The following is a 26,536-nucleotide window of genomic DNA, read 5'->3' as shown; positions in this document are numbered from 1 at the left end:
GTTTTTATTTTAATTCCAGTTAGTTAACATACAGTGTTATATTAGTTTCATGTGTACAATATAGTGATTCAACAGTTCAATCACCTGACACTCATTATGACAAGAGCCCTCCTTACTCCCCATTAACCTATTTCACCCATCCCCCACTTACCTCCCCTCTGGTAACCAAAAATTTGTTCTCTATAGTTGAGTCTATTTCTTGGTTTGCCTCTCTCTCTCTCTCTCTCTCTCTCTCTCTCTCTCTGGTCCCTCTCTTTGTCTCTCTGTCTCTTTTTTTTCCCCTTTTCTCAAGTATTTTATTCCTTAAATTCCACATATGAGTGAAATCATGTGATATTTGCCTTTCTCTGGCTGACTTATTTTACGTAGAATTATGCTCTCTAGTCCCATCCATGCCATTGCAAATGGCAAGATTTCATTATTTTTATGGCTGAATAATATTCCATTATATATATATATATATACATATATGTATATATATATATACACACACACACATTATATATACATATATATAATATATGTACAAATATATATACATATATATGTATGTATATATATAATGGGGATATATATATATACATGTATATTATGTGTGTATATATATATATATATATATATATATATATATATATTCCCATTATACACACACACACACATGCTTGTTGTATATAGACACTTAGGTTGCTTCCATATCTTGGCTATTGTAAATAATGCTGCTATAAACACAGGGTGCATGTATCCCTTTGAATTAGTACTTTTGTATTTTGGGGTAAATATTCAGTAGCAAAATTGCTGGATCATATGGTAATTCTATTTCTAACTTTCTGAGGAATCTCCATACTGTTTTCCAGCATGACTTCACCAGTTTGCATTCCCATCAATAGTGCAAGAGAGTTCCTCTTTCTCCATATCCTCGCCAACACCTTTTATTTCTTGTGTTGTTGATGTTAGCCATTCTGACAGATGTGGGGTGATATTCAAAATCAATTATCTGTGGATGATCATGTTATTTTGATTTGCCCATGTAAGGAAGATAAGTATGTATAAAATTATAATACAATATACAATGTTATTTAACTTAACAAAACTTACTCAAATTTCTTCAATTGTCACATAATGTTATTTTTTTGGTCCAGGATCCTATGCAAAAATCACACATTGCATTTAGTTCTCATGTTTCCTTAGCTTCCTTCAATATGGAAATAGTCATCCATCTTTGTTTTTCATGACCTTGAGAATTTTCAAGAGTACTAGTATTGTGATACCTCAATGCCAATGAACCCACCTAGTGTCCACATCTTGGTTTCTAAATACCATCCTCCAATACCAGAATACTGTGAGTCCTTGGAGAAATAGCTGGTTGCAGGATTAGGGCAGGGAAAGTACAAGATGAGCCTGAAATATCTTGTAGTGTCAGAAAATATGGAAGGTACCTTAAAAGTGGAAATGGACGGGAACAATAAAAAAAAAAAAAAAATAGGAGCCAACCTGAAGGGAACTCCCAAAGGCCAAATCTGGGAAAATTGAACAATAATGACTGTGACAGATTATAATACAAGGAATAAAACAAGCATTCACTTATATATTCATTATAATGAATGAAATAAAATAATATTCATTATTTATATAAGTATAAATAATGAATGAACAAATGAATGATAGATAGAAAAGCATAAAATTTTCCTTACTATAAATTTCTAACTTGTATCTGTAGATTAAGGAATGATTAAAATAGAAAATCACCATTTGGCAAACACCACAGTAATAATTGTTTCAGGCAGGAATTATCAGTGGATGCTAAAATTAGTAGTGAAAGTATGATAAATAACAAGATACTTAAGTACTCTCGAATTACAGCCTCATAAGATCCTTATGCACAAAGAAATATAGTACCTTTGTAGTGGAGAAACCCGACAGACATCACCTTCACCAAGTTACCATTTTTAGTAATGGAATAAACCAACATCATATGACTTCTGATATGATATGCTGAGAAGGTAATCTCAGTTTCTGGTATCTTTGCCAACAATGCAAACCTGAATTTAATTTAAATATGAGGAAACATCAGAGAAAATGTTTATTGATTGTCAGGACCTAGTCAGCCTAGTATTAAGACACACCAGGGCACACTCATGTGTCAGATATACTTTCAGTCTGGTCTTCAGTCATGAAGAAATCCATTGAAAGACTTTGAAGAATAAAAATTACAGGATGAGAACTGTGCCTCAAGAAGATTAAGCTGGCAGCAGATAATGAGATCCAAAATCAAGGGTAAAAATAAAAGCTATAGAAGGCATTTATGCCTGTTAGGAATCTGATACATTATTTCAAGTGCACTGTCATAATAATCTCAACTAGAGTAATGGCCACAGAAATGGAGAAGAGGAGAGTAAACTGAGAAGTAATATGAAGAAGACTCAGAATGATTTTTCTACTCATTGAATGTGAAAGAGCTGGAGAAGGTGTGAAAGGAAAGTCCCTGTTTACTACACTGAGCAGACAGCAGGAAAGGTCAGTCTCCAGTCTGGGAAAGAGAATGATTGTATTTTCCATTAAAAAACAAAGTTTAAAGAGAACATGTAGCTTTTCAGTGAGCTTACTATAATGCCACTAAGAACCTGATTTAAACCCCAATCTTCTAAGTTCAGAAATTTCTATGGCCTATATGAAGATCTGTGTATACTGAGAGTCCTTGAGGGATTAATAAAAACTGCAAACTTCTGCAACTGTCAATTTATAAGCACACAAACAATCAGATGTAGATGCAAAATTAATTATAAGCAACTCATAAAAAATGTAAAGAATATGTGATCGAATATGTAAAATATGTAAAAATTTGTAAAAAATATAAAATTTATATAATATATAATATATAATATAATATATAAAAATATAAAAAAATTTACATGTAAAAATATGTAAAAAATATGTAAAAAATGTAATCTGAATCTGAATATGAAAATGTAAGAATAAGTGAAGTTCCCCTTATATCTCTGAGTTCCATTGGGTTCTATACAGCAAAAAGGCCCATTTTCCTTAGTTTCAAGTAAGAGCTTCCCAGGGCTTTCAACAGTCACCTGATTGACTGTCAGAGACTCGCCAACCTCAGAGATCACTCACTCCAATGCCATAATTTTACAGGTATCTGATTCTGCACATTCAAATATTTATATGTAGGTTAAATGGAAAAGACGCTGAATGTAAGTAATTTAATTTGCACTAGGTTACGAGCAGACAGGAACTGGAGTTTTAGGTTTCAATTCCCTGTATGAATTGACAAAACTGTTGCACCCTGAATGACTACATGGAAAAAGATATCATCCTCTGAATACATTTGAATCTACGTACAACAACATGACTGAGACTGGCTCTGAGGGTGGGCAGAAGACCCCATCGCTCAACCCACTGGGTTCTAGGGCACAGCTTAGCCTTGACAGTAAATAAGAGCCAGGCAGAAGTTGCTGATCATGAACTACTTCTCATTTTTCCAGAAGTTTGCTCCTGGTAGTAAGAAGAGGTGCTAGTAAGCCCAAAATCTGCCCCACCAGCCTTCCCTTAAAGGAAGATGATGAAGCTAAAAACACAGTGCTCATATTTCTGGTAGAAAGGGTAAAATAAATGAGAAAAATTCTCTTCATTACAGCTAATACATTAAAAGGTTGAATGGATGAATGAATATATGCTGAAATAAGTAAGTTTATTCTAATTAAATATTTTTTCTAATTTCTAGTACCTGTAAAAACAGTGGAATAAATTCATGTGCAATGGGTAAAGTACACGTAAAAAGGCATATCCTGTACATTACCACAGTGCCTGTCCTAAATTACCATACACAAAGTAATCATTTTTAAATTCTTCTCTAACCACAGTTCATTACATACTCCAAGGAAGGTTTTTCATTATTGCTGTTTATTTATTTATGTTCCTGGAAAGGAATAAAAGAACATTTGTAATTCAGGTACTCTCAAATCATACTCTACCTTCTTGCAATTAAAACACAAATTTACTTAAGATGCTGCTTGCCTGAAACAACTATGTTTTCAAAATAGACACTTCATGAAATTTGTTAGTAACAGTTGAATGCTTAGGAACAGAGCAAAGCTTCAATTAAAGGATTACAGTTCCGGAGCTAAAATGGGAGTCTGTACGCTCAAGGCCAACCTTTCTCTCCTACGTTCATTGCCTCTGATTTTAATATGGTTTTGATTTTTCTTTTCCCTTTTTTCTTTTCCTTTTCTATTTACTGTTGGATAGACACATAAATTATAGGGAGAAAGAGCAGTCTGATCTTACCAAGAAAGTTGTTTTTCTCAAGTTGTTTCTTTCATTTTCAAGTTGGTTCCCAGCCTAGCCTTACATTGCAGGATCTGAAGGTTCATTACTTCTGGTGACTCACCAAGGTCCAAAGTCTGTCACAGCACTACCTGAATGCTTGATTCACCTAGGAGTCAGCTTGCTTACTGGAAACTCTTCCAGTTTCCTTCACATAAACATGGGATTTAGAAACGTCTAAGCAATAACTAAATGAAGAAAGAAAGGACATGCACATTGGACTTCAGAGCTATTGTCATCACTTCCTTTCTCTCTCTCCTTAAAATCATGTAAATTTGTAAATGTCCCAAAGAAGTTGACGAAAACTGGGCACTTCATGTATTTTCCCCCAAATACTCAAAAGTAATAAGTCTCAAAAAATAATGGTTTCTTGCCATCACTGATACATTAAGAGCAAAAGAAATACATGAATAATCTTGTTAGGTATTCATAGATATACTTAACAGCTACTGAAGATATTATTTGATAGGACCATACTTCAATATACAATTCAGCACCATTGAGGGATTGAGGCAGAAATGCTTCTCAGCTGGAAAAAAATATCAAATAGATATTTCTGAACTTCTCAGTTGGTGGTAATCAAGCAAGTTTTGGGAAACATTTTATAGACATACGGAACAAGTCACTATGGTAATTGTATAAGGATTATTAATACTTAAAGGTCAGTAGTCTTGACATTTTCAAATGCAACTATTTTGTAGAGAATATGAATTAAAAATAAACTAAATTGTTGTGATATTTATCTAAAATGTTTTAGATAAATGAGATAGCAAATTAATGAATTATTTAAACATATCACCCACATTTTAGCCTGTATATGGACACAAATAAGAAAGAATATTTTTGCATTACATAGGATTGCACGCACATATACATTCTGTTCCTCCGTCTAATAAATTCTAGATGGCCACTGGAGGTAAAGGACGATGAAAACTACATAGTCTTCCTTTATTTATCTCTATTTTAACTTTATATTTGGAAAAAGTGAAGGATAATTCTGGCCAGTGTTTGTTCAATTCTATAACCTTCTGGAACAGACAATATCAATTTCATAGCAATGCCATAACCATATATTCCCATCACAGTAGGGCCGCTTGCCTGATAAAAACATAATTGGAAAAAAGTCCTTCTTATGTGGCATTGTAAACCATCTGCCATATTCAGGTTTTACAATATGTAGCAAACTCAAAAGAAAGGAGTAGAAATATAAGTTTCTGGAACAACATCAGCAACTAAGAAGTACACCAAGATCATAATATCAGGGAAAGGTACACAATTATAACCAGCAAATGAACATGCAAAAACACCTACCACTGCAAATAAACATGGGTTATCATTACTTTATGCATATTCCTCTGTACAGTTTAATATACTTCCAACCCATCAAGGAGTGATTTATTTATATTTGTTTATTAACAACCACATAGTGCTGTGTGCTAAATCTGTTCAAAGTGCTTTATAAATATGAAATCACTCAATTTGCATAACCTTATAAAGGGAGCATGCCTATTTTGCAGATGGGAGAAACTAAGAAGAGCCAGGATTAAAACTCAGGCAGTCTGGAACAGGCTCTTTGCTCTTACTGCTACACTGTACTGGTAATTGTCTTCTTTCTCTACTACACAGTCATAAAAATTTCTCCAAAATACGGATAACTCTTTAAAAATGAGGATTACATTCTGAGATTAAATTCAAAGTTAGCATTAAGATCCACATTCACATTCTGGTATTCTGTAGTTCAAGGTATATGTGCTTTATTTTCTTAAAAGCTTTTTATATAAAATATAGTTCAACATAAAAGATGAAGTGTGTTTTCATCTCACCATTGATGAAGAATATGGTGATTAGATCCATATATATATATACATATATATATATACATATATATATACATATATATATGTATATATATATATATTTAACAAATACCACCTCTCATACAAAAAATTTCCATATATAGAAAATATATAGGTAGGAAAGAAAAATCAACATTATTTTTCTTTCCTCCCCCTCCAAAATATGATTTATTGTTTTGGGTGAGTAGGTATAAGAATCAGTAAGACCCTCCCATTTAAAAAAAAATGTAGGGAAAAACAGGGAATAAATAAAACTAAGAAAAAAATTAGTTTGTGCCTCCCTATGGAGAACTACAATATATACCAAAGAAGTCAAATCATCTTTCAGTGTCCGTGAAAGAACAAGAAAAAAATCCACAAAATCGCTCTTTTATGTACTTTGTTTCATATTAAATAATGAACTGATTTTCAATGACATTAATAATACATTCTTTGGCTAAACAACTGCCTCCCAAGGATCCCAGACTTCTTTTCTCTCTCTCTCTCTCTTTTAAAAATCCCTGACTACTCATTTGAAATTAACTTAGAGCCCTCTTTACACTTTTGTTCCTTTATCCACTGAAAATTTTCAATGCATTATGAAAATTAATTAATACTTTACTGTAATTTTTTAATTAGGAAGTAATAGAGCTAACATTGCTTAAAGAATTATAATTTGGGGAGAGGGATAAAATACAAAGTGAAATTTTGGTAGACATAATTGTAAGCTAATTTGAGTAGGGGAGAAGAATCAGTACAATTGATTACAAGCTCGAGGAAGGCAAGATCTGCATGGAGTCTGGACTTTGTAGGAAACCTAAAACCCAGAAGATGCTCTATGGTTAAAGTCATTTTATTTTATTTTATTTTATTTTATTTTATTTTATTTATGTTTATTTATTTTTTTTGAGAGAGGAAGAGAGCATAAGCAGGGAAGGTGCAGAGAGAGAGAGGGAGAGAGAGAATCCCAAGTAGGCTCCACACTGCCAGTGCAGAGCCGAGTGGAGTGGGGGACTTGATTTCACAGAACTGTGAGAATATGACCTGAGCTGAAATCAAGAGTCACTTAACCCACTGAGCCATCCAGATGCCCCTAAAGGCCATCTTAAACTCTATTTAAAAGAAGAAGAAAACAAAATGTACTAGCAATTTTTCAACAGTATGAGGCATTTCAACATATCTGCATATAAACGCTTTTACAGACCTCAGGTGAACTCTCATTCACAGATTTTACCACTTATGGAATACACGAAGCACTTGCAACCTGCTAATGAATTGTACTTCCTTCTTCCTCATTTCAGGCCTCTTTTCTCTTTCCTACATGTCATCACACACCCACCCCTGAAGGAAGACATACCCTCTTCTAACCTGTAACAACCCCAAATCCCTCACCAGATATTCTCTCTTATTCTAAAGTTGTATCTTGCAATTACCTTCCTATTTTTCTACCTGGCTCCCATTAACATTTTTCTCTTCACTAGTCCCACCCCACCTACATAAAGATTTCTAGAAGTCCTTACTCAGTCCTTCCTTGTCTCCCAGGAATGGGAGTGTGCAAAGTGGGGTAAGAGGTAGAGAGAAAAAGAGGTAGAGGCCTTGGTATCCCAGCTGGAAACCGATTATGCATCCAGAAAAGCTTCACACCCACCTAAGTCTCATCTTCCTGTTTTTTTTTTTTTTTTCTTCTTTTCCTCCCTCTGACTCTGTCTGGATATCACACCTCAATGTGTCACCACACCAACCTGGTTAACCTGAGCAATATTTGATTTAGTTACGTAAATAAGATAGCTAACCATTATTCACACGTACTGGTTAACATTTATATTTAAAGTAGGCCAATAATGATTATATATAATCATAAACACCTAAGAATCTTTGTTATAAGCTTTTAAATAACAACACTTCGTTCTTACCATGTGCCCAGTCTTTATAAATTCTTGCATAAGTAGCATAAGTAAGTCCTTGCAATAAAAAAAAAAAGACATCATTTCACACCTTTCTAGAGATTGAAAACATCAGCCTGAAAGTGAAGAAGTTTTATTAATAGCCATGGAATTAAACAAAATGATACTTTGACAGTTTTGGCAAGGGAATGGCAAAGAGTAAATTAGAATCAGGTAATTATGAAACTAAAGAGAATACCAGCTAAAGAAAACATAGACCTATATTTTAGCCAAATGGTATTTTTAAAGCCTATATTGATAAATAGTTGATAAATTGTGCCTGATATGTAGAAAACATTCAGTAAAAATTGACTAATTGAATAAATGAATGAATTAATGAGTTGATTGCTTTTCTGGTTTATACCAGGACTATTAAACTAAATTTAGAAATATTTGGCCATTTTCTACATTTTTCAGTTATGTATTATTGCTTCAGAATCAGTTAATGCTAAAGATTTAGTTTTCTTGAATTTTTGGTAGTAGGTCCCTTTAATTTTATCTTCTCTTTCCAAAGCTTTTCCTGTCTTTGAAGATTGCCTGTCATACTGCCCTGTTGTTGAATTCAATTAGATCTAAAAAGCTCTATATCACTGGCTCACAAAACTATAAAATTCTGCTGAACAGCTGGAGTTGTAAGGAAACAATGCTCCTCAAGTATTCTGGGAAGTTCAGGGACATTGGCACATACGTGCCTCCAGGGAAGGCATGAAAGCAAGGTATACCCTTGCAAACAAGCTCTGGAGTGTCTCCACTCCTGAAGGTTCCTCCAGTAATAAGTGAGAAATTAACACTGACACTGTGACGCAATGGGGCACTCAATCTCTCAGGCATACTGAGGCATTCATGGGAAGTTGGAAAGACACCAAAATACAACATTGCTTCTCACAGCCATGACACCATATTCCAGAAAAGGAACAAGTCGGTGAGAAATCTGCACATGATTATTATTTACAGAAAAGGACTCTCTCTGCTCTTTTGCTTGTAAGATTAGAATGGATACAGAGAAATAAGCCAGGATTTACTGATTCTGGATTTTTAAATTTTTTTAGGGTTTTATTTATTTTTGAGAAAGAGAGTGCAAGCAGGGGAAGGGGCAGAGAGAGTTGGGGACAGAGGATCCTAAGTGGGCTCTGTGCTAACAGCAGCAAACCTGATGCGGGGCTCGAACTCACAAACTGCAAGATCATGACCTGAGCCAAAGTCAGACACTCAACTGACTGAGTCACCCAGGCGCCCCCAGGATTTTTTAAAGTATGGAATTTTTTATATGGGTGAAAATATTCCAACTCCCCCTCTTATTAACTCTCTGGCTTTAGACTAGATTCTTATACTCCCTATATCTGTACTTCTCTTTTCTCTACTGTAAAATGTGAGAGAATAATACTTGCCTTCCATGTTAGTGACTCTTGTGGTTGGCAATTAGTGAATGAACACTCAATAAATGGCTGAGAAGCATAAACAGGCATTCAATAAATGTAAAAAGATAAATATGTATTTACATAACAGTATATAATTATATTGCATAATTATAAATCATATATTAGATTATATATTACATGTGATATATATTGTTATATATTATACATTATATGTTATTTATTAATATTAATTATATAATAAATATATAATATATTAATAATACAAATTGTTTGCACAGTATATTATATGTAATATATATATGCCTATATATTCATATATATGTAATATATTTATATATACTTATCCATATTTTAGAGAATTACAGTGGAAGTGAAGATATATTGTTTTGGGTGGGTTATACAAGATGTGGCTTCCCTCCCCCAACAATGGTCTCCACCTATTGTAATCCTTACCCAAGACTCCTACTTCCTACAGGGCAGGGGAAATATAAATACTAACCCCAGTACCAAACTTCATATCACAGAAAGGAGGGTGGGTAAAGCCAAAAACAAAACCAGTCTTCTTTCAGCTGGTTTATTTGCCCCTTTTACTGTTCTCTGTATCCTCTTGCTTTCTACAGTGGAAAACTACATATTTGTATGCTAGTGACTAAAAGTGGGGAGAGGGCGCCCTGGGAATGACCAGCCAAGCACATATGTAAAAACCCGACAAATAGTTAATTGTTGTATCAGGGAAAAGTGGTATATGTCAACTCACAGAGAGCTCTCAGGAGAATGGGGATTCAGAAATGGCATCCTCAGTCTATTTGGCATATCCTTCTGAGCAGCTTCAGTGTGGCCTAGGCTCTCAGGACATATCCCATGTCCATTATTTTTGTTGACAGAAAACATTCCTCTTATACCTTCTTGCTTGAATCTTGGGCCACTCAGCTCCTTCCTTCTTTTAACAAACCTTTCCCTCTCTTTCATGCCCAAGGCCCTACATCCATTTATGGCTTGCCCCTGGCAAGGGTAGACAGCAATTCTTTGTTCTTCAACACAGTAGCAGAAAATGGAGAATTTTGTTCCTGAAGTAGTCCATCATGGTATTTTGGCCTGAAGATAAAAACTCTAAAAATCGGTCTTATACTTGGCTAGAGAAGGGTTATCTCCCCAGCTTGTTTCTCAACCTTATTGTGCTAAAAGGAATGTATGTCACCTTCCACTGGAAGGAAAAAATTAGGAAAAAAATCCATTTTTTGGAAACCTCTATTACCTTTGGCTTGGATCACACTAGTTTGGTGAAAAGAATGAGTGTGTGGTAGGGAACTTAGTACACCATCATGGCTTCTTGGTGCTAGATCACATGTTGACCAAATTTAGCTTGAGATCGGCCATGAATGATTTCTAAATATAAGCCCTCATATTGGGCCACTGCCATTGCCACCTGTTTTCTTGACTTTAATCTCCCTGTCATCAAAGCCATCTTGAATTATACTGACAATTTGCCTTCTCCAATTTGTGTCTTTCTACTTTGAATTTGTTGGCTATGCATGTACTTTTTTATTTGCATAGAATTCTACAATTTACAAAATATCTTTGTATGTATTAATTCAATTGATTATTGTAAACAGACAGTGAAAGTGATGCTATTCCCATCTTAAAGGTAACTAGAGTAAAATTCAGAGAAATTAGGAGGCACGACTGTGATTATGCAACTAAAAAGTACCATAGCTAAACTAACTTAAACCGTTTAACTCTTAGACTTCATCAGTACCAAATGCTTTAGTATGATATTTAAGAGATTACAAAATCTGAACTCATCCACTTCCAACATTAAATCTAGCTGTTCACAGCTATCCTTTCTGGACTTCTCACTGTCTCCCAATTTTACCTGGAGAGTTCTGTATTTCTCAAACTGGAATATTCTTCAGGCTTTTTATTCTCTGTTTCCTGACCTGGACTCTGCTAGTCTTTCATCTGCTTAAGATCCAGTTCATATTCTGCCCTTTCTCCAAGTTTTCCCACTTGACACTAGCTTAGCATGGAGTCTCTTCCATGAGAATCCTGTGTGGTTATTTTTCATCTCTTATATGAACATTATGAGCAGTCCCCCTTGACATTAAATTCTGTCTCTCAGCCTTACTCTGGCTGGATAAAGTTACTTGAAGCTTAGATAACAAGGGTATCCCCTGAGATACTATGTTCTCCTGTCATCTTCTGTTGCGCTGTCACTGGAGACAGAAAATCACCAACTTATCAAGAGAGTACTTTTCAAAATTGTCAGGATTCAACTCAAATATCTTCTCCTCAATAAAGACTTCCCTGACTCTTTTAGAATTTAGCAAGCTTTCTCATAGTCTCGCAATAACTAGTGCATGCTTTCCATTTAGCACTTACTACAAATGCTGTTTGTTTGTTTGTTTGTTTGTTTACACAGTAATCCCTTACCTCCAGTTGTATAGCTTCCTGGACATCAAGAAAGTGACACTCATTGTGACCCACTATGGCACTAGCTCCAAATAGGCAAACTTCATTAAATGTTACATGACTGGCTGGCTGGCTGGCTGGCTGAATGAATGAATGAATGAATGAAAATTTAGATTTAGTAGCAACCAGAACAGCCTCCCTTAATGATAGGTAACACTGAGATCCTCAAGCTATCCAAAAAAAGCCTTGTTAATCCTTAATTTGGCTGAAATAACTTTCAACTCTAGTAAGGGTCACAGGAAGAGAAATTTACTGTGGAATATGGTTTCCCTTAGGAAATGTTAGCCACATTATTTTCGCTCTCAGTTTGCTCCAAATCCCATTTGACCCATAGTACAGCAGGATCATGATGAGTAAGAAAGAAAGAAAGAAAGAAAGAAAGAAAGAAAGAAAGAAAGAAAGAAAGGCAAAGAAGAAAGAAAGGCAAAGAAAGAAAGCAAAGAAAAAAGAAAGACAGGCAAGGAAAAAAGGGAGAACAAGAAGAGTTTACATTAAACAGAAACAATAGGTGGATTCACTCAAGGAGAAAATCAAAATGAGAACTACAGAAACTTAAAAAAAAAACTGCAGAGGATTTTGAAGACCAACTCTAATTTAACAGATGAGACTACTGGGGCCCAGTGTGGGTTGTGAGGTGACCAAGGTTAATTAACCAAACCAATGTTTTCTACCAACCATCTACTTTCTCCACCATACCTCTCTGTCTTTCTGATATTTCTTTTTTTTAAGTTTATTTATTTATTTTGAGAAAGATAAAGACTGCAGTCAGGGGAGGGGCAGAGAGAGAGAGAGAGGGAGACACAGAATCCCCAAGCAGGTTCCATGTTCAGCATGGAGTCCAACACAGGTATGGATTTCAAGAACTGTGATAACACGACCTGAGCTTGTATCAAGAGTCTGCTGCTCAACTGACTAAGCCACCCCCCCCATTTGTTTCTATTGTTGCTACATTATGAATTTAAAAGTTCCACAGTAACAAATAATGACATAAACATATAATAATAACAAACACCAGAGTCCCTATTTTCTCATCAAGAAGGCAGAGCGGTCAGAATAACCCATGCACAGAAACTTTGTCAGTGTTAAGTGAAATAGGGAGTACACAGTGCTTACGATAGAGATGGCATATTGAAAACCCTCAATAAGTATTCCTATTATTGGCAACTAATACTACCTCAGACTTCTGTCTGCTTTAATATAGATCTTCCTGGAAAAGCTGACATGAAAACAGAACTAATACAAACATGACGTGCTCAATGCTTGTCATAAAAATGAAGCTTATGATAAGTGTGCTCTACCATTACACCCTTGACTCTGTGGTTACTACTGTGTATATCACCTGTCTAATTGCTCAAATAATTCAGTGTGCTGGATGCAAAATTACATATTTCAGGTGACCAGGTTACATTTAAGAGATTGAATCCCCGCATGTGTCCTTTAATAGCTGTCATAAATCCACAAAGTTGTAGGGTGGGCACTCTGATGCTTTTTAACTATCCTGGATATCATTTGTGGTTTCCCAATGGTCCACATGTAACATAGTTACATTTACACTCAATATCCAGCTCGGGCTGATTTGTTTATTTAACAAATATTTATTGAGCTTCTAATATGCACCAAGAATTTATTTGGTGCTGGAGATACAGCACTATAGAAAGCAGGCAAAAATCCCTGACCTATTAGAACTACATTCTAGTAGAAGAATGATCCAGAATAGTAAAGGGCAGAAATAAATATGTTTATTCTTTGGAAATGTCATCCCCTAAGCCCAAAGATGAACTATCCTTACATTGGAAATAAATAGACTTTTATAAAAAGTCACCTTTTACCTTGACATTATGCAAGCCATCAAGTAACATCTTCAGCATGGCTTTCTATGTTATGACCAATTATTTTCCCTGATATGCCTCTAACTTCCTTATTTACATAAGGGAAACTAAGTAAGAATAATATATCAAAAGATAAAATAGAGAAAAGTCTATCGGCCAAGTGGATAATAATTATAGATAAGTTAAAGCATAAACACCAAAGCCTTAAAAGGAATGCATAAATCATATCACCAAAGGAACGAAAGGCAAAAAAGTCACTTTTAGGACCCACTCACCCAATCTCTACCATCCCACCTTCCTTTTTCACTCTGGTGGTTCAACCTAAGCCTTTTATTTTTTATATATTTTTTATTGGTTATTTATTTTTGAGAGAGACAGAGTGCGAGCAGGGGAGAGGCAGAGAGAAGGAGACACAGAATCTGAGCATGCTCCATTCTCTGAGCTGTCAGCACAGAGCCTGATGTGGGGCTTGAACTCAAGGACTACAAGATCTTGACCTGAGTGAAAGTCAGATGCTTAACCGACTGAGCCACCCAGGTGCCCCCAACCTAAGCCTTTTAAACCAAAATCAGCATCTGTAGTTTGAGATCACACTCAAGGGTTTGCATTGCAACATATCACATCACCCTCTCTCCACACCGGCTACAATAGAAATATCAAATCCAAGCCCAAATTTTAAATACAAGGAACAATTCAAACATAACAGAAAAGAATCGTCTGAGCATTAGCACAATGTGCTATATTTTCTGCTGTAAGATTCATGCTATTCGTATTTTATTTAAATCTGTATATATATATAAAGATATAAAATATTTTATTTAAAAAGATATAGGGGCACCTGGGTGGCTCAGTTGGTTAAGCATCCGACTTCAGCTTAGGTCTGATTTCACTGTGAGTTTGAGCCCCACGTCAGGCTCTGTGCTGACAGCTCAGAGCCTGGAGCCTACTTCGGATTCTGTGTCTCCCACTCTCTCTGACCCTCCCCCACTCACACTTTGTATCTCTCTCTGAAAAATAAATGAAAAATATTAAATAATTTAAAAAATAATGATAAAAAGATTTAAAACCTGGGTGGCTCAGTCAGTTAGCGTCCAACTCTTGATTTCAGCTCAGGTCATAATCTCAAGGTGGAGAGATCAAGCCTGAGTCAGGCTCTTCACTGGGTATGGAATCTGCTTAAGATTCTCTCTCTCCCTCTCCCTCTGCCCCTCCCATGCTCACTCACTCTCTCTTTCTCAATAGATACATAGATAGATAGAAGAGTGTTTTCATTATGAATATCAGCGATTACTACAAATCAAGACTGAACTTGTTGTTTTGTTGATTATCTAGACTTAAGGAAGCAACAGATGATATGTTAATCATGCAAATTAAATTTAGAAGTGTTTAATAGCCTAAAAAATGGCCACATCATAGGTAACCATAGGTTGGTATGGGTACAAGAGTTGTGTAAAAATTAATGAAAGCATTATTTGAGAATCAGTGCCTATATAGAATTTAATAAAATATTGCATATTTTATTATTTTTAAATTGTGTGCCATCTTTACATCTGTAAGATATTTAATAAATGTCTATATTTTGTGCATATATGTGCATACATCATATACACACACACACACACACACACACACAGACATACAGACATACATACACATACACACACATATGTGGGTGGGGCCTGTTAGTAGCAATTAGTTAACCTTTTACCAAAATGCTAGTGTTTGGAATAGAGAGGAAATGTTAGCATGGAAATAGAAGAAAGAAAAGCAGAAACTTCAATGGAGCATACTAAGCAGTATGGCAACATAAATATCTTGGTGATTAAAGGTATGGAATGTGATGCTTAATCTAGCCTTAGATAAAAGAATAGTCAGGGAAGATATCCCAGAGGAAAGACCACCTAAGTCAGTTTTGATGAATGGACAAAAGCTAGCCAAGACAATGTCTGGGGAAAAACCAGCACAAAGAAACAGATAAGGTGTGGTTGTATGAAAAACTAAGAGTTGTTTAGAATACTTGTAGGGAAGCATGTATTTAGGATATAGTAAGAAATGTGTCCCTTTTTATTTCTCTTCATTGCTGACCAGCAGCCACATTTCACTTATCTAGTGTGCCCCAGAGTACATGACACAGCTTTATACATCATAGGTATTCAATAAATGCTTTAAGACTTGAGTAGTATATACTAACTAACACTTAGGCAAGTAATAGAAAAACCTAATAATAAAAATTGCTTAGTTTTCATATTTAATACTTAGTTTTAATATTTAGTTTTCATATTTTCTCACACTTTATTTTAATTTCTCACAAAAAAGAAAAGAGTACATAGGAAAAAATTTGCATATTTCTTAGCCCTGTTTATTACTAACTCAAAAGTCCTGATAGATTTTGAAAATCCAAGTAGCAACTTCACAAAAGTAATCATTTGAATTACTTGCCTATTCACATGAAAAGATGCTCAACGTCACTCCTCATCAGGGAAATACAAATCAAAACCACACTGAGATACCACCTCACGCTGGTCAGAGTGGCTAAAATGAATCAATCAGTACACTATAGATGCTGGAGAGGATGTGGAGAAACGGGAACCCTCTTGCACTGTTGGTGGGAATGCAAACTGGTGCAGCTGCTCTGGAACAGTGTGGAGGTTCCTCAAAAAATTAAAAATAGACCTACCCTATGACCCAGCAATAACACTGCTAGGAATTGACCCAAGGGATACAGGAATGCTGATGCACAGGGGCACTTGCACCCCAATGTTGATAGCAGCACTTTCAACAAGAGCCAAATCATGGAAAGAGCCTAAATATCCATCAACTGATGAATGGATTAAGAAGATGTGGTTTAGGGGGTGCCTGGGTGGCTCAGTCGGTTGAGCGTCCGACTTCGGCTGAGGTCATGATCTCGCGGTCCTTGAGTTCGAGCCCCGCGTTGGGCTCTGTGCTGACAGCTCAGAGCCTGGAGCCTGCTTCGGATTCTGTGTCTCCCTCTCTATGCCCCTCCCCCACTCATGCTCTGTCTCTCTCTCTGTCAAAAATAAACATTAAAAAAGAAAAAAAGAAGATGTGGTTTATATATACAATGGAATACTACTTGGCAATGAGAAGGAATGAAATCTGGCCATTTGTAGCAACGTGGATGGAACTGGAGAGTATTATGCTAAGTGAAATAAGTTATACAGAGAAAGACAGATACCATATGTTTTCACTCCTATGTGGATCCTGAGAAACTTAACAAAAGACCATGGGTGAGGGGAAGAAAAAAACATTTTAGAGAGGGAGGGAGCCAAACCATAAGAGACTCTTAAAAACTGAGAATAAACTGAGGGTTGATGGGGGGTGGGAGCAAGGGGAAAGCAGGTGATGGGCATTGAGGAGGGTGCCCGTTGGGATGAGCACTGGGTGTTGTATGTGCGTGTGTGTGTGTGTGTGTGTGTGTGTGTGTATACACAATGAATTACTTGCCTATAAACCAGCCAATGCATTGAATTTAAACAAGTATTTTAATTACTCCACCATTACAGGAATGCTTGGCTCATCTAATAGCCTTGTTTTTGGTCATTTTAGTTTAATTATCCAAATTACAGTCAAGGATAGCCAATATTAAAGTCTCCATAGATACTTGTTTTTCCTCTGGAAGTTGGAACACCAGGGATATACAAGCATTTATTTTTTTGAAGTGTATTTATTTATTTTGAAAGAGAGAGAGAGAAAGCATAAGTCGGGGAGGAAAGGGAGAGAGGAAGAATCTCAAGCAGGGTCCACTCAGTGCAGATCCCAACATGGGGCTCAATCCCATGACTGTGAGATCATGATCTGAGCTGAAATCAAGAGTTGGACACTCAACCAACTGAGCCACCCAGGAGTCCCTATATAAGCATTTATATTTAAAGATGTTAAAAATGTAAATATATAGAGAGAAATATCAATATAATAAACTCTGTCAGTACTTGGCTATAAAGACAGGACGTCCATCCCTAAGGCCCATGGCAATCTCCAGAGAAGCCACTTAAAGTAGTATTTATCTGAATAATAGTAATACTGAATGAAGCAATGTTTTATCATTTCATGAAGAATAGATCTACCTCTCAGGAGCAGATTTATAACCACTAAGCTTATCAGATTGGTGTAAAGCAAACTGGCAATCTATTAAGCTACAATGGGAACAGTAGTGGACACATGAGCTACAACAATAATAACATGACTAACCCAAATTTATTTTAGTAAACAATTATATATATATATGAGAAAAATAATATTAAGAATGCTAATTACAGATTTATCATAAGAAATCACTATCATAAACTGGAATTTTTAACTTGGGTTTAAACAGTAAATTATTTCCATATAAAGAAGACTATTTGGGAAACCCAGGATATTACTTATCTATTGCTGTGTAACAGTATTACCACATCTTATCTGGGTTCTCTGTTTAGGGTCTGACAAGGCTGCAATGAAGAAGTTAGCCAGGGCTTTGGTTTCATCTAAAGCTTGACTGGGAAAGGCTCTGCTTCCAAGCTCACTCAAGTTGTTAGCAGGATTCAGTTTCTTGTGAATGTCAGTACTTCAACTGAGAAGTGAGAGCTTCACTGTCTTGTTGGTAGTTAGCCAGAGGCAGCCCTTAGATCCTAGAGGTTACCTGCACTTCCCTGTCATATGAGATCCAACATAGCCAATTAATTTCTCAAAGCTAGCAAAGGAGATTCCAGCAAAATGAATGCTAAAATCTTATGTAACAAACATATAATGTTACATAACACGCTACACATAAGCAATCATATATATCCTGTCACCTCTTACATCTTCTATTGGTTAGAAACAAGCCACAAGTTCCACCCACACTCTAGGGTAAAGGGTCTCATAAGAGCATAGACAGCAGCAGTTGGGGATCACAAAAGTCACCTAAAAGTGTGTTTCCCATGAGAAGATACACCAAGATAAGAAACAAGGGACAATGAATCTATGAAACAATCAGAAAACAATTAACAAAATGGCACTAATAAGTCCTTACCTATCAATAATTACTTTAAATGTAAATGGATTAATTTCCAATAAAAAGAGATGGAAAGGCTGAATAGATAAAAATACAAGACCCAATGATATGCTGCCTTCAAGAGATACACTTTAACCTCAAAAACACAGACTGAAAGTAAAGGTATGAAAAAACATATTTCAAGTAAATGGTAACCAAAAACAAAAAACAAAACAAAAAGAAAAACAGAAGTAGCTATACTTCTATCACACAAAATAGACATGGTATTAAAAATACTAAAAAGAGACAAAGACCATTATATAATGATCAAGAGGCTAATCCATCAAGGAGATATAATAATTATAAATATTTATGTACCAAACATTGGGTTTACTATCTAAATATATAGAGAAAAAAAAACACCAAAACCAAAAAAACAAAAAACAGAGCTAAATGTGGAAATAAACAGCAATACAGTAATAGTCTGGCTCTTTAACGCCCCACTCTCAACAATGGGTAGATCATGAAGACAGAGAATCAATAAGGAAAAAAAGTGGATTTGGACAACACTATAGACCAAATAGACCTAACAGATATATACAGAACATTCTATCCAACAACAGTAAATTAGACATTCTTCTCAAGTACACATGGCGCATTTTCTAGGATAGATGATGTGTTAGGGCACAAAGCAAGTCTTAACAAATTCAAGAAGATTAAAATCATAGCAAGTATCTTCTCTGACCACAAAAGGATGAGACTAGAAATCAGTAACAAGAAAAAAACTGGAAAATTCATGAATATGTGGAAATTAAGTAACAATCTCCTGAAAAATCAATGGACCAAAGACGAAATTAAAAGGGAGATAAAAATTTTTCTTGAGACAAATGAAAATGGAAACAAATTCACCAGCATGTATGGGATGTAGCAAGAGCAGTTCTAAAAAAGAAGATCATAACAATAAACATCCACACCATGAAGCACAAAAGGTCCCAAATAAACAACCTAACTCTTTGCCTTAAGGGACTAAAATACAAGAACAAATTGAACCCAAAGTTAGCAGAAGAAAGGAAATAACAAAAGTTAGAATGGAAATAAATAAAATGGAGAACAGAAAAACAATAGAAAAGATTCACCAAACTAAAAGTTGGTTCTTCAAAAAGATAAACAAAATTGGCAAATTCTTAGCTTGACTATTTCAACAGAAAAATAGACAAGACCCCAACCAACAAAATCATAAATGAAAAGGATGCATTACAACTGATATCACAGAAACACAAAGTGTCACAGAAGGCTAATATGAACAACTATATGCCAACAAACTGGACAATTTAGAAAAAAAATGGAAAAATTTTTACAAACATACAACCTACCAAGATTTAATGAGAATGAAATAGAAAATCTGAATAGACCAATTACTGGTAAGGAGATTGAATCAGTAATAATAAAAAAAAATTCTCAATGAAGTAAAGCATGGGACCAGATGACTTCACTGGTGAATTTTACCAAACAAAGAATTTATACCAATCCTTCTCTAAATCTTTCAAAACATGGAAGAGGAGGGAACACTCCCAAACTCATTTTATAAGGCCAGATTCTCCTAATAGCAAATCCAAGTAAGGACACTACCAGAAAAGAAAACTACAGGCCAATATCCCTGATGAATATAGATGCAAAAATTCCCAACAAAATACTAGCACACCAAATTCAACAGCAATTTAAAATGGATCATTCACCATGGTCAAGTGGGATTTATCCCTGAGATGCAAGGATGATTGAACATATGTAAATCAATCAGTGTGATATATCACATTAATAAAATGCAAGAAAAGAATCATACGATCACGTTAATGCAGAAAAAGCATCTGACAAAATTCAACATCCATCCATGACAAAACACTTAACAAATTAGGCATAGAGGGAACATATCTCAACACAGTAAAGGCCAGATATGACAAGCTCACAGCTAACATCATACTAAATGGCAAAAGGTTGAAAGCCTTTCCTCTAAGATCAGAACAAGAAGAGGTGTATATTATTATGACTCCTACTCAACATAGTACTAGAAAGCCTAGCTACAGCAATCAGGCAAGATACATAAATAAAAGGAGAAAGAAAGAAAGAAAGAAAGAAAGAAAGAAAGAAAGAAAGAAAGAAAGAAAGAAAGAAAGAAAGAAAAAAAGAAAGGGAGAGAGGAAGGAAGGCAAAAAGGAGGGAGAAAGAAAGAAAGAAAGAGAAAGAAAGAAAGAAGAAAGAAAATAAAAATTAGGAAGAGAAAAATTTTCTTTTTTCGCAGATGTCATGACTTTATAGAAAATCCTAAAGACCAAACAAAAATCTCTTAGAGTTAATAAATTCAATAAAGTTGCAGGATACAAAATTAATATACAGAAATCAGTAGTATTTCTACACATCAACAGTAAATTTTCTGAAAAAGAAATAAAGACATCAATCCTATTTACAATAGCATCAAAAACCACACACTACAAAAATACTTAGGAATAAATTTAATCAAACAGGTGAAAGACCTTTATTCTGAAAACTGTAAGATACTTGTGAAAGAAATTGAAGAAGACATAAAGAAGTGGAAAGGTATCCTATGTTTAATGATTAGAAGAGTTAATACTTTTAAAATTTTAATACTACCAAAAGGCATCTATAGATTCAATGTAATCTCTATAAGATTCCGGAGGCATTTTTTTACCAAAGTAGAAAAAAAATTCTAAAATTAAAATGGAATCACAAAAGACCCTGAAAGAAATCCTGAGAAAGAAGAACAAAGCAGGAGGCATCAAATTTCCTGATTTCAAGCTATGTTAGAAAACTACAGTAGTTAAAACAGCATGATGCAGGCATAAAAACGGACAAATAAACTAGGGGAACAGAATCAAGAGCCCAGAAATAAACCCAAGCATATATAGTCAACCAATATTTAACAAGAGATCCAAGAATACTCAATGAGAAAAACACACTCTCTTCTTTCTTATCCATTTTTTCTAAGAAAACTGGATATTCACATGTAAAAACAAAGACAAAACAAAACAAAACAACAACAAAAAAAACCCACCTTATACCACTCACAAAAATTAACTCAAAATGAATTAAAGACTTAAATGTAAGACCTGAAACCATGAAACTTCTAGAAGAAAACATAGAAACAAAGCTCCTTGACATGGGTCTTGATAATGATTTTTTAGAAATCACACCTAAAGCACAAGCAACAAAATCAAATATAAACAAGAGGGACTGTATCAAACTAAAAGGCTTCTGGACAGCAAAATAAACCTTTAGCAGAATGAAAAGACCACCTATGGACTGAGAAGAAATATTTGAAAAATATATGTCTGATAAGCGGTTAATATCCAGAATATACAAGGAACTCATTCAACTCAATAGCAAAAAACCCAAGTAATCCAATTAAAAATGGGCAAAGGACCTGAATGGACATTTTTATAAAGAAGATATACAAATGGCCAATAGGTAAATGAAAAGATTCTCAACATCACTTTGCACTAGGGAAGTTCAAAGTAAAAATACAATGAAATATCACATCATACCTGTTAGAATGGCCATCATCAAAAAGACGAGATAACAAACCTTGGCATGGATTTGAAGAAAAAAAAGAACACTTGTGCGCTGTTGGTGGGATTGGTACAGCCACTATGGAAAACAGTATATTTTAAAAATACAGCTACCATTTGATCCAACAATACCTCTTCTAGGAATATATTCAGAGGAAACAAAGTACTAGCTCAAAAAGATATCTGCACCCCCCCGTTCATAGCAATATTATTTACAGGCCAAGACATGGGAACAACCTAAATGTCATTGATGGACAAATAGATAAAAAGCTGTGGAAGAGACACATCTCATTTTATTGTGTTTCACATTATTATACTTCATAAATTATTGCACTGTTTATAAATTGAAAATTTGTAGCAATCCTGCCTGGAACAAGCCTCTTGGTGCCATTTTTTTTCCAACAGCACTTGCTTACTTTGCCTCTTTGTAACATTTTGGTAATTCTCACAACATCCCAAACGTTTCCACTATTATTATTTTTTTATGATGATCTGTGATCAAGTGATCTTTCAAGTTCCTGTTGTAATTGTTTTGGGGCACCATATAAAATGGACATATAAATCGATAAATGTTGTGTGTGTTCTGACTGCTCCACTGATGAGCAGTTCCCTTGTCTCACTCCCTTTCCTTGGCCTCCTTATTCCCTAAGACCCAAAATATTAATTTTAGACAAACTAATAATCCTACAATGGCCTCTAAGTGTTCACGTGAAAAAGAGTTACATACCTCTCTCACTTTAAATGAAAAGCTAGAAATGATCAAGTTTAGTGAAGAAGGTATGTTGAAAATTGATATGGGCTGAAAGTTAAGCCTCAGCACTGAACAGCCACGTTGTGAATGCCATTAAAAGTGCTACAGCAGTAAACATGTGAATGATAAGAAAGTGAAACAGATTTATTGCTGATACAGAAAAAGTCCGAGGGGTCTGGATAGAAGATCACATCAGCCACAACATTCCCTTAAGCCAAAGCCTAATCTGGAACAAGGCCCCAACTCTCATCAATTCTGGGAAGGCTGAGAGAGGTTAGGAAGCTGCAGGAGAAAAGTTGGAAGCTGGCAGAGGTTGGTTCATGAAGTTTAAGGAAGACATCTCCATAACAGAAAAACGCAAGGTGAAGTAACGAGTGCCAGATAGAAAGTGCAGAAGATGCAGAAGATCCAGCTAAGGTAATTCATGAAGGTGGCTACACTAAACAGATTATCAGTGTAGATGAAACAGCCTTATACTGAAAGAAGATGCCGTCTAGGACTTTCCTAACTGGAAAGAAGTCAGTGTCTGGCTTAAATGCTTCAAAGGACCGGCTGACTCTCTTGTTAGAGGTTAATACAGATGGTGACTTTAAATATTTTTTTAATATTTATTTACTTTTGAGAGACAGAGCATGATCAGGGGAGGAGCAGAGAGAGAGAGGGAGACACAAAATCCAAAGCAGGCTCCAGGCTCCAAGCCCTCAGCACAGAGCCCGACACGGGGCTCAAACTTACAAACCGCGAGATCATGACCTGAGCCGAAGTCAGATGCTTAACCCACTGAGCCACCCAGGAGCCCCTGGTGACTTTAAATTGAAGCAAATGATCATTTACCACTCTGAAAATCCTAGGAACTTCAGAATTATGCTAAATCTACTGTGCCTGTTCTCTGTGAATGGAATAGCAAAGCCTGGATGACAGCACATCTGTTTACAATATGGTTTACTAAATATTTTAAGCCTACTGTTGAGACCTGCTCAGGAAAAAAAAAAAAGATTTCTTTCAAAGGATTATTGCTTATTAACAATGTGTCTAGCCACCCAAAAACTCTGATAAAGATATACAATGAGATGAATGTTGTTTTCATGGCTGCTAACACAACATCCATTCTGTAGCCCATGGATCAAGGAGTAATTTTAAGTTTCAAGTCCTACTCTTTAAGAAATACATTTCATGTAGCTGCCATAGATAGTGATTCTTCTGATGGATCTGGGAAGAGTCTGTTGACAACCTCCTGGAAGGATTCACCATTCTAGATGCCATTAAGAACATGTGCAGTTCTTGGGAAGAGGTCAAAATAACAACATTACAGAATTTTGGAAGAAGTTGATTTCAACCCTCATAGATAACTTTGAGGCACTCAAGACTCCAGTGATAGAAGTAACTGCAGGTATGTGGAAACAGCAAGGGAACTAGAGCTAGAAGTGGAGCCTAAATATGTGACTGAATCACTGCAATCTTACAATGAAACTTTAACATGGGGTGCCTGGGTGGCTCAGTCAGTGAAGTGTCTGACTTCAGCTCAGGTCATGATCTTGCGGTTCATGAGTTCAAGACCCAGGTCAGACTCTGTGCTGACAGCTCAGAGCCTGGAGCCTGCTTTAGATTGTGTGTCTCCCTCTCTCTCTGCCCCTCCCCCCACCCGTGCGCGCGCGCTCTCTCTCTCTCTCTCTCTCTCAAAAATAAACATTAAAAAAAAACTTTAACAGATGAGGAGTTGTTTCTAATGTATGAGCAAAGAAAGTGGTTTCTTGAGATAAAATCTACTTCTGGTGAAGACGCTGTGAAGACTTTTGAACCGACAACAACAGATGTAAAATATTGTTATATAAACTTCATGGAAAAAGCAGCAATGGGGTTGGAGAGGACTGACTTCAATTTTGAAAGAAATTCTACTGTGGGTAAATCTTATCAAACAGCATCATATACTACAGAAAAAATCCTCCACAAAAGGAATCTATGTGCAAACTTCATTGTCTTCTTATTTTAAGAAATTGCTACAGTCACCCCAACCTTAAGCAACCACTTGTCTGACCGGTCAGCAGGCATCAACATCAAGGCAAGACCCTCCACCAACAGAAAGATTATGACTCACTGAAAGGCTCGGATAGTGGTTAGCATTTTAAGCAACTATGTATATTTTTAAAATTATATTTAAATACAAATTAGTTAACATATGTGTAATAATGGTTTCAGGAGTAGAATTTAGTGATTCAGCACTTACATATAACACCCAGTGGACAAAGTTTTTTTAATTAAGGAATACATATTCTTTTCTTAGACATAATGTTATTGCATATTTAATACAGTAGTGTAAACATAACTTTTATATGTTTCAGGAAAACAAAAAATTTATTTGATTCACTTTATTGTGATATTCATTTTAATGTGGTAGTCTGGAACAGGACTCATAGTATCTCCAAGGTATGCCTATAATGTGTAACGTGATGACTATAGTTAACACTGGTGTATGATATATAGGAAAGTTGTAAGAGAGCATATCTTATGAATTTTCATCACAAGGAGAATTTTTTTCTTTTCTTTTTATTGTATCTATTTGATATGGTGTATGGTAACTAAATCTATTATGGGAATCGTTTCACAATATATGTAAATCAAACAATCATGCTGTATACCTGAAATTTACACAGTGAGATATGTCAATTACTTCTCTCTAAAACTAGGGAAAAGGGCTCAAAAGAGCCTCTTTGCTATATCATATAAAAACATTTGTTTTTGTGAATAATATGAGAACTGAATACGTGTGGCACTAGGGCAAGCCAAAGTGATAAATCCACCTCATCTCCATCACAGAAAATGTTGGCAACACGGTGAGAATACACAAAATCCATGAGATTCATTTTGAGAAATACTTAAACAAGAAATGGCAAGGTTTTCCTTTATGACTATCTTATCGCTTTGTCATTGAATGTCCAACTTTCCTCTGATTCTTAGATGTTGCGTGAGTTTGCAATGGCTGCCTAATAAAATACCATCGCCTGAAAGACTTAAATAAGAGTAATTTATTTTCCCACAGTTCTGGAGTCTAGAAGTCCAATATCAAGGTATTGGGAGGTTTGGTTTCTCCTAAGGGCTTTCTCCTTGGTTTACAGAAGGCCATCTTCTCCCTGTCTCCTCACATGTTCTTTCTGGTGTCTGTCCAAATTTCCTCTTCTTACAAAGATACTACCAATCAAAACATATAGATATAGATATAGATATAGATATAGATATAGATATAGATATAGATATAGATATATAGATATAGATACACACTATATATGTGTGTGTGTATATATATATATATATATATGTGTATATATGTATATATATATATATATATATACACACACACATACACACCACCATTCAAACTGGATTCGGGCCCATCCTAAGTGCTTCATTTTAACTTAGTCACTACTTTAAGGCCCTCTCACCAAAC

General features: G+C 35.4%; 1 protein-coding gene across 8 annotated transcripts in view; it reads right to left on the bottom strand.

Moving 5' to 3' along the window:
• The window catches only part of INPP4B (inositol polyphosphate-4-phosphatase type II B), a 778,265-nt gene that overhangs the window by 499,297 nt on the left and 252,432 nt on the right, over positions 1 to 26,536 (bottom strand). Inside the window, exon 1 of one of the 8 annotated variants that reach the window (XM_045466820.1) lies at positions 4,297 to 4,367. The exons of 6 other annotated variants lie outside the window; for them this stretch is intronic. The gene's annotated coding sequence lies outside the window, so the exon portion shown is untranslated. Of the gene's footprint in view, positions 1 to 4,296; positions 4,368 to 26,536 lie in introns of those variants that run through there. One more of the 8 variants, XM_045466804.1, reaches the window with a different exon arrangement.

This window comes from Leopardus geoffroyi, chromosome B1 (assembly GCF_018350155.1).
Source record: "Leopardus geoffroyi isolate Oge1 chromosome B1, O.geoffroyi_Oge1_pat1.0, whole genome shotgun sequence".
In the NCBI taxonomy this organism is placed as follows: Eukaryota; Metazoa; Chordata; class Mammalia; order Carnivora; family Felidae; genus Leopardus; species Leopardus geoffroyi.
Note: the sequence above shows the minus strand (reverse complement) of the source record. Positions and strands in the feature narration are given on the sequence as shown.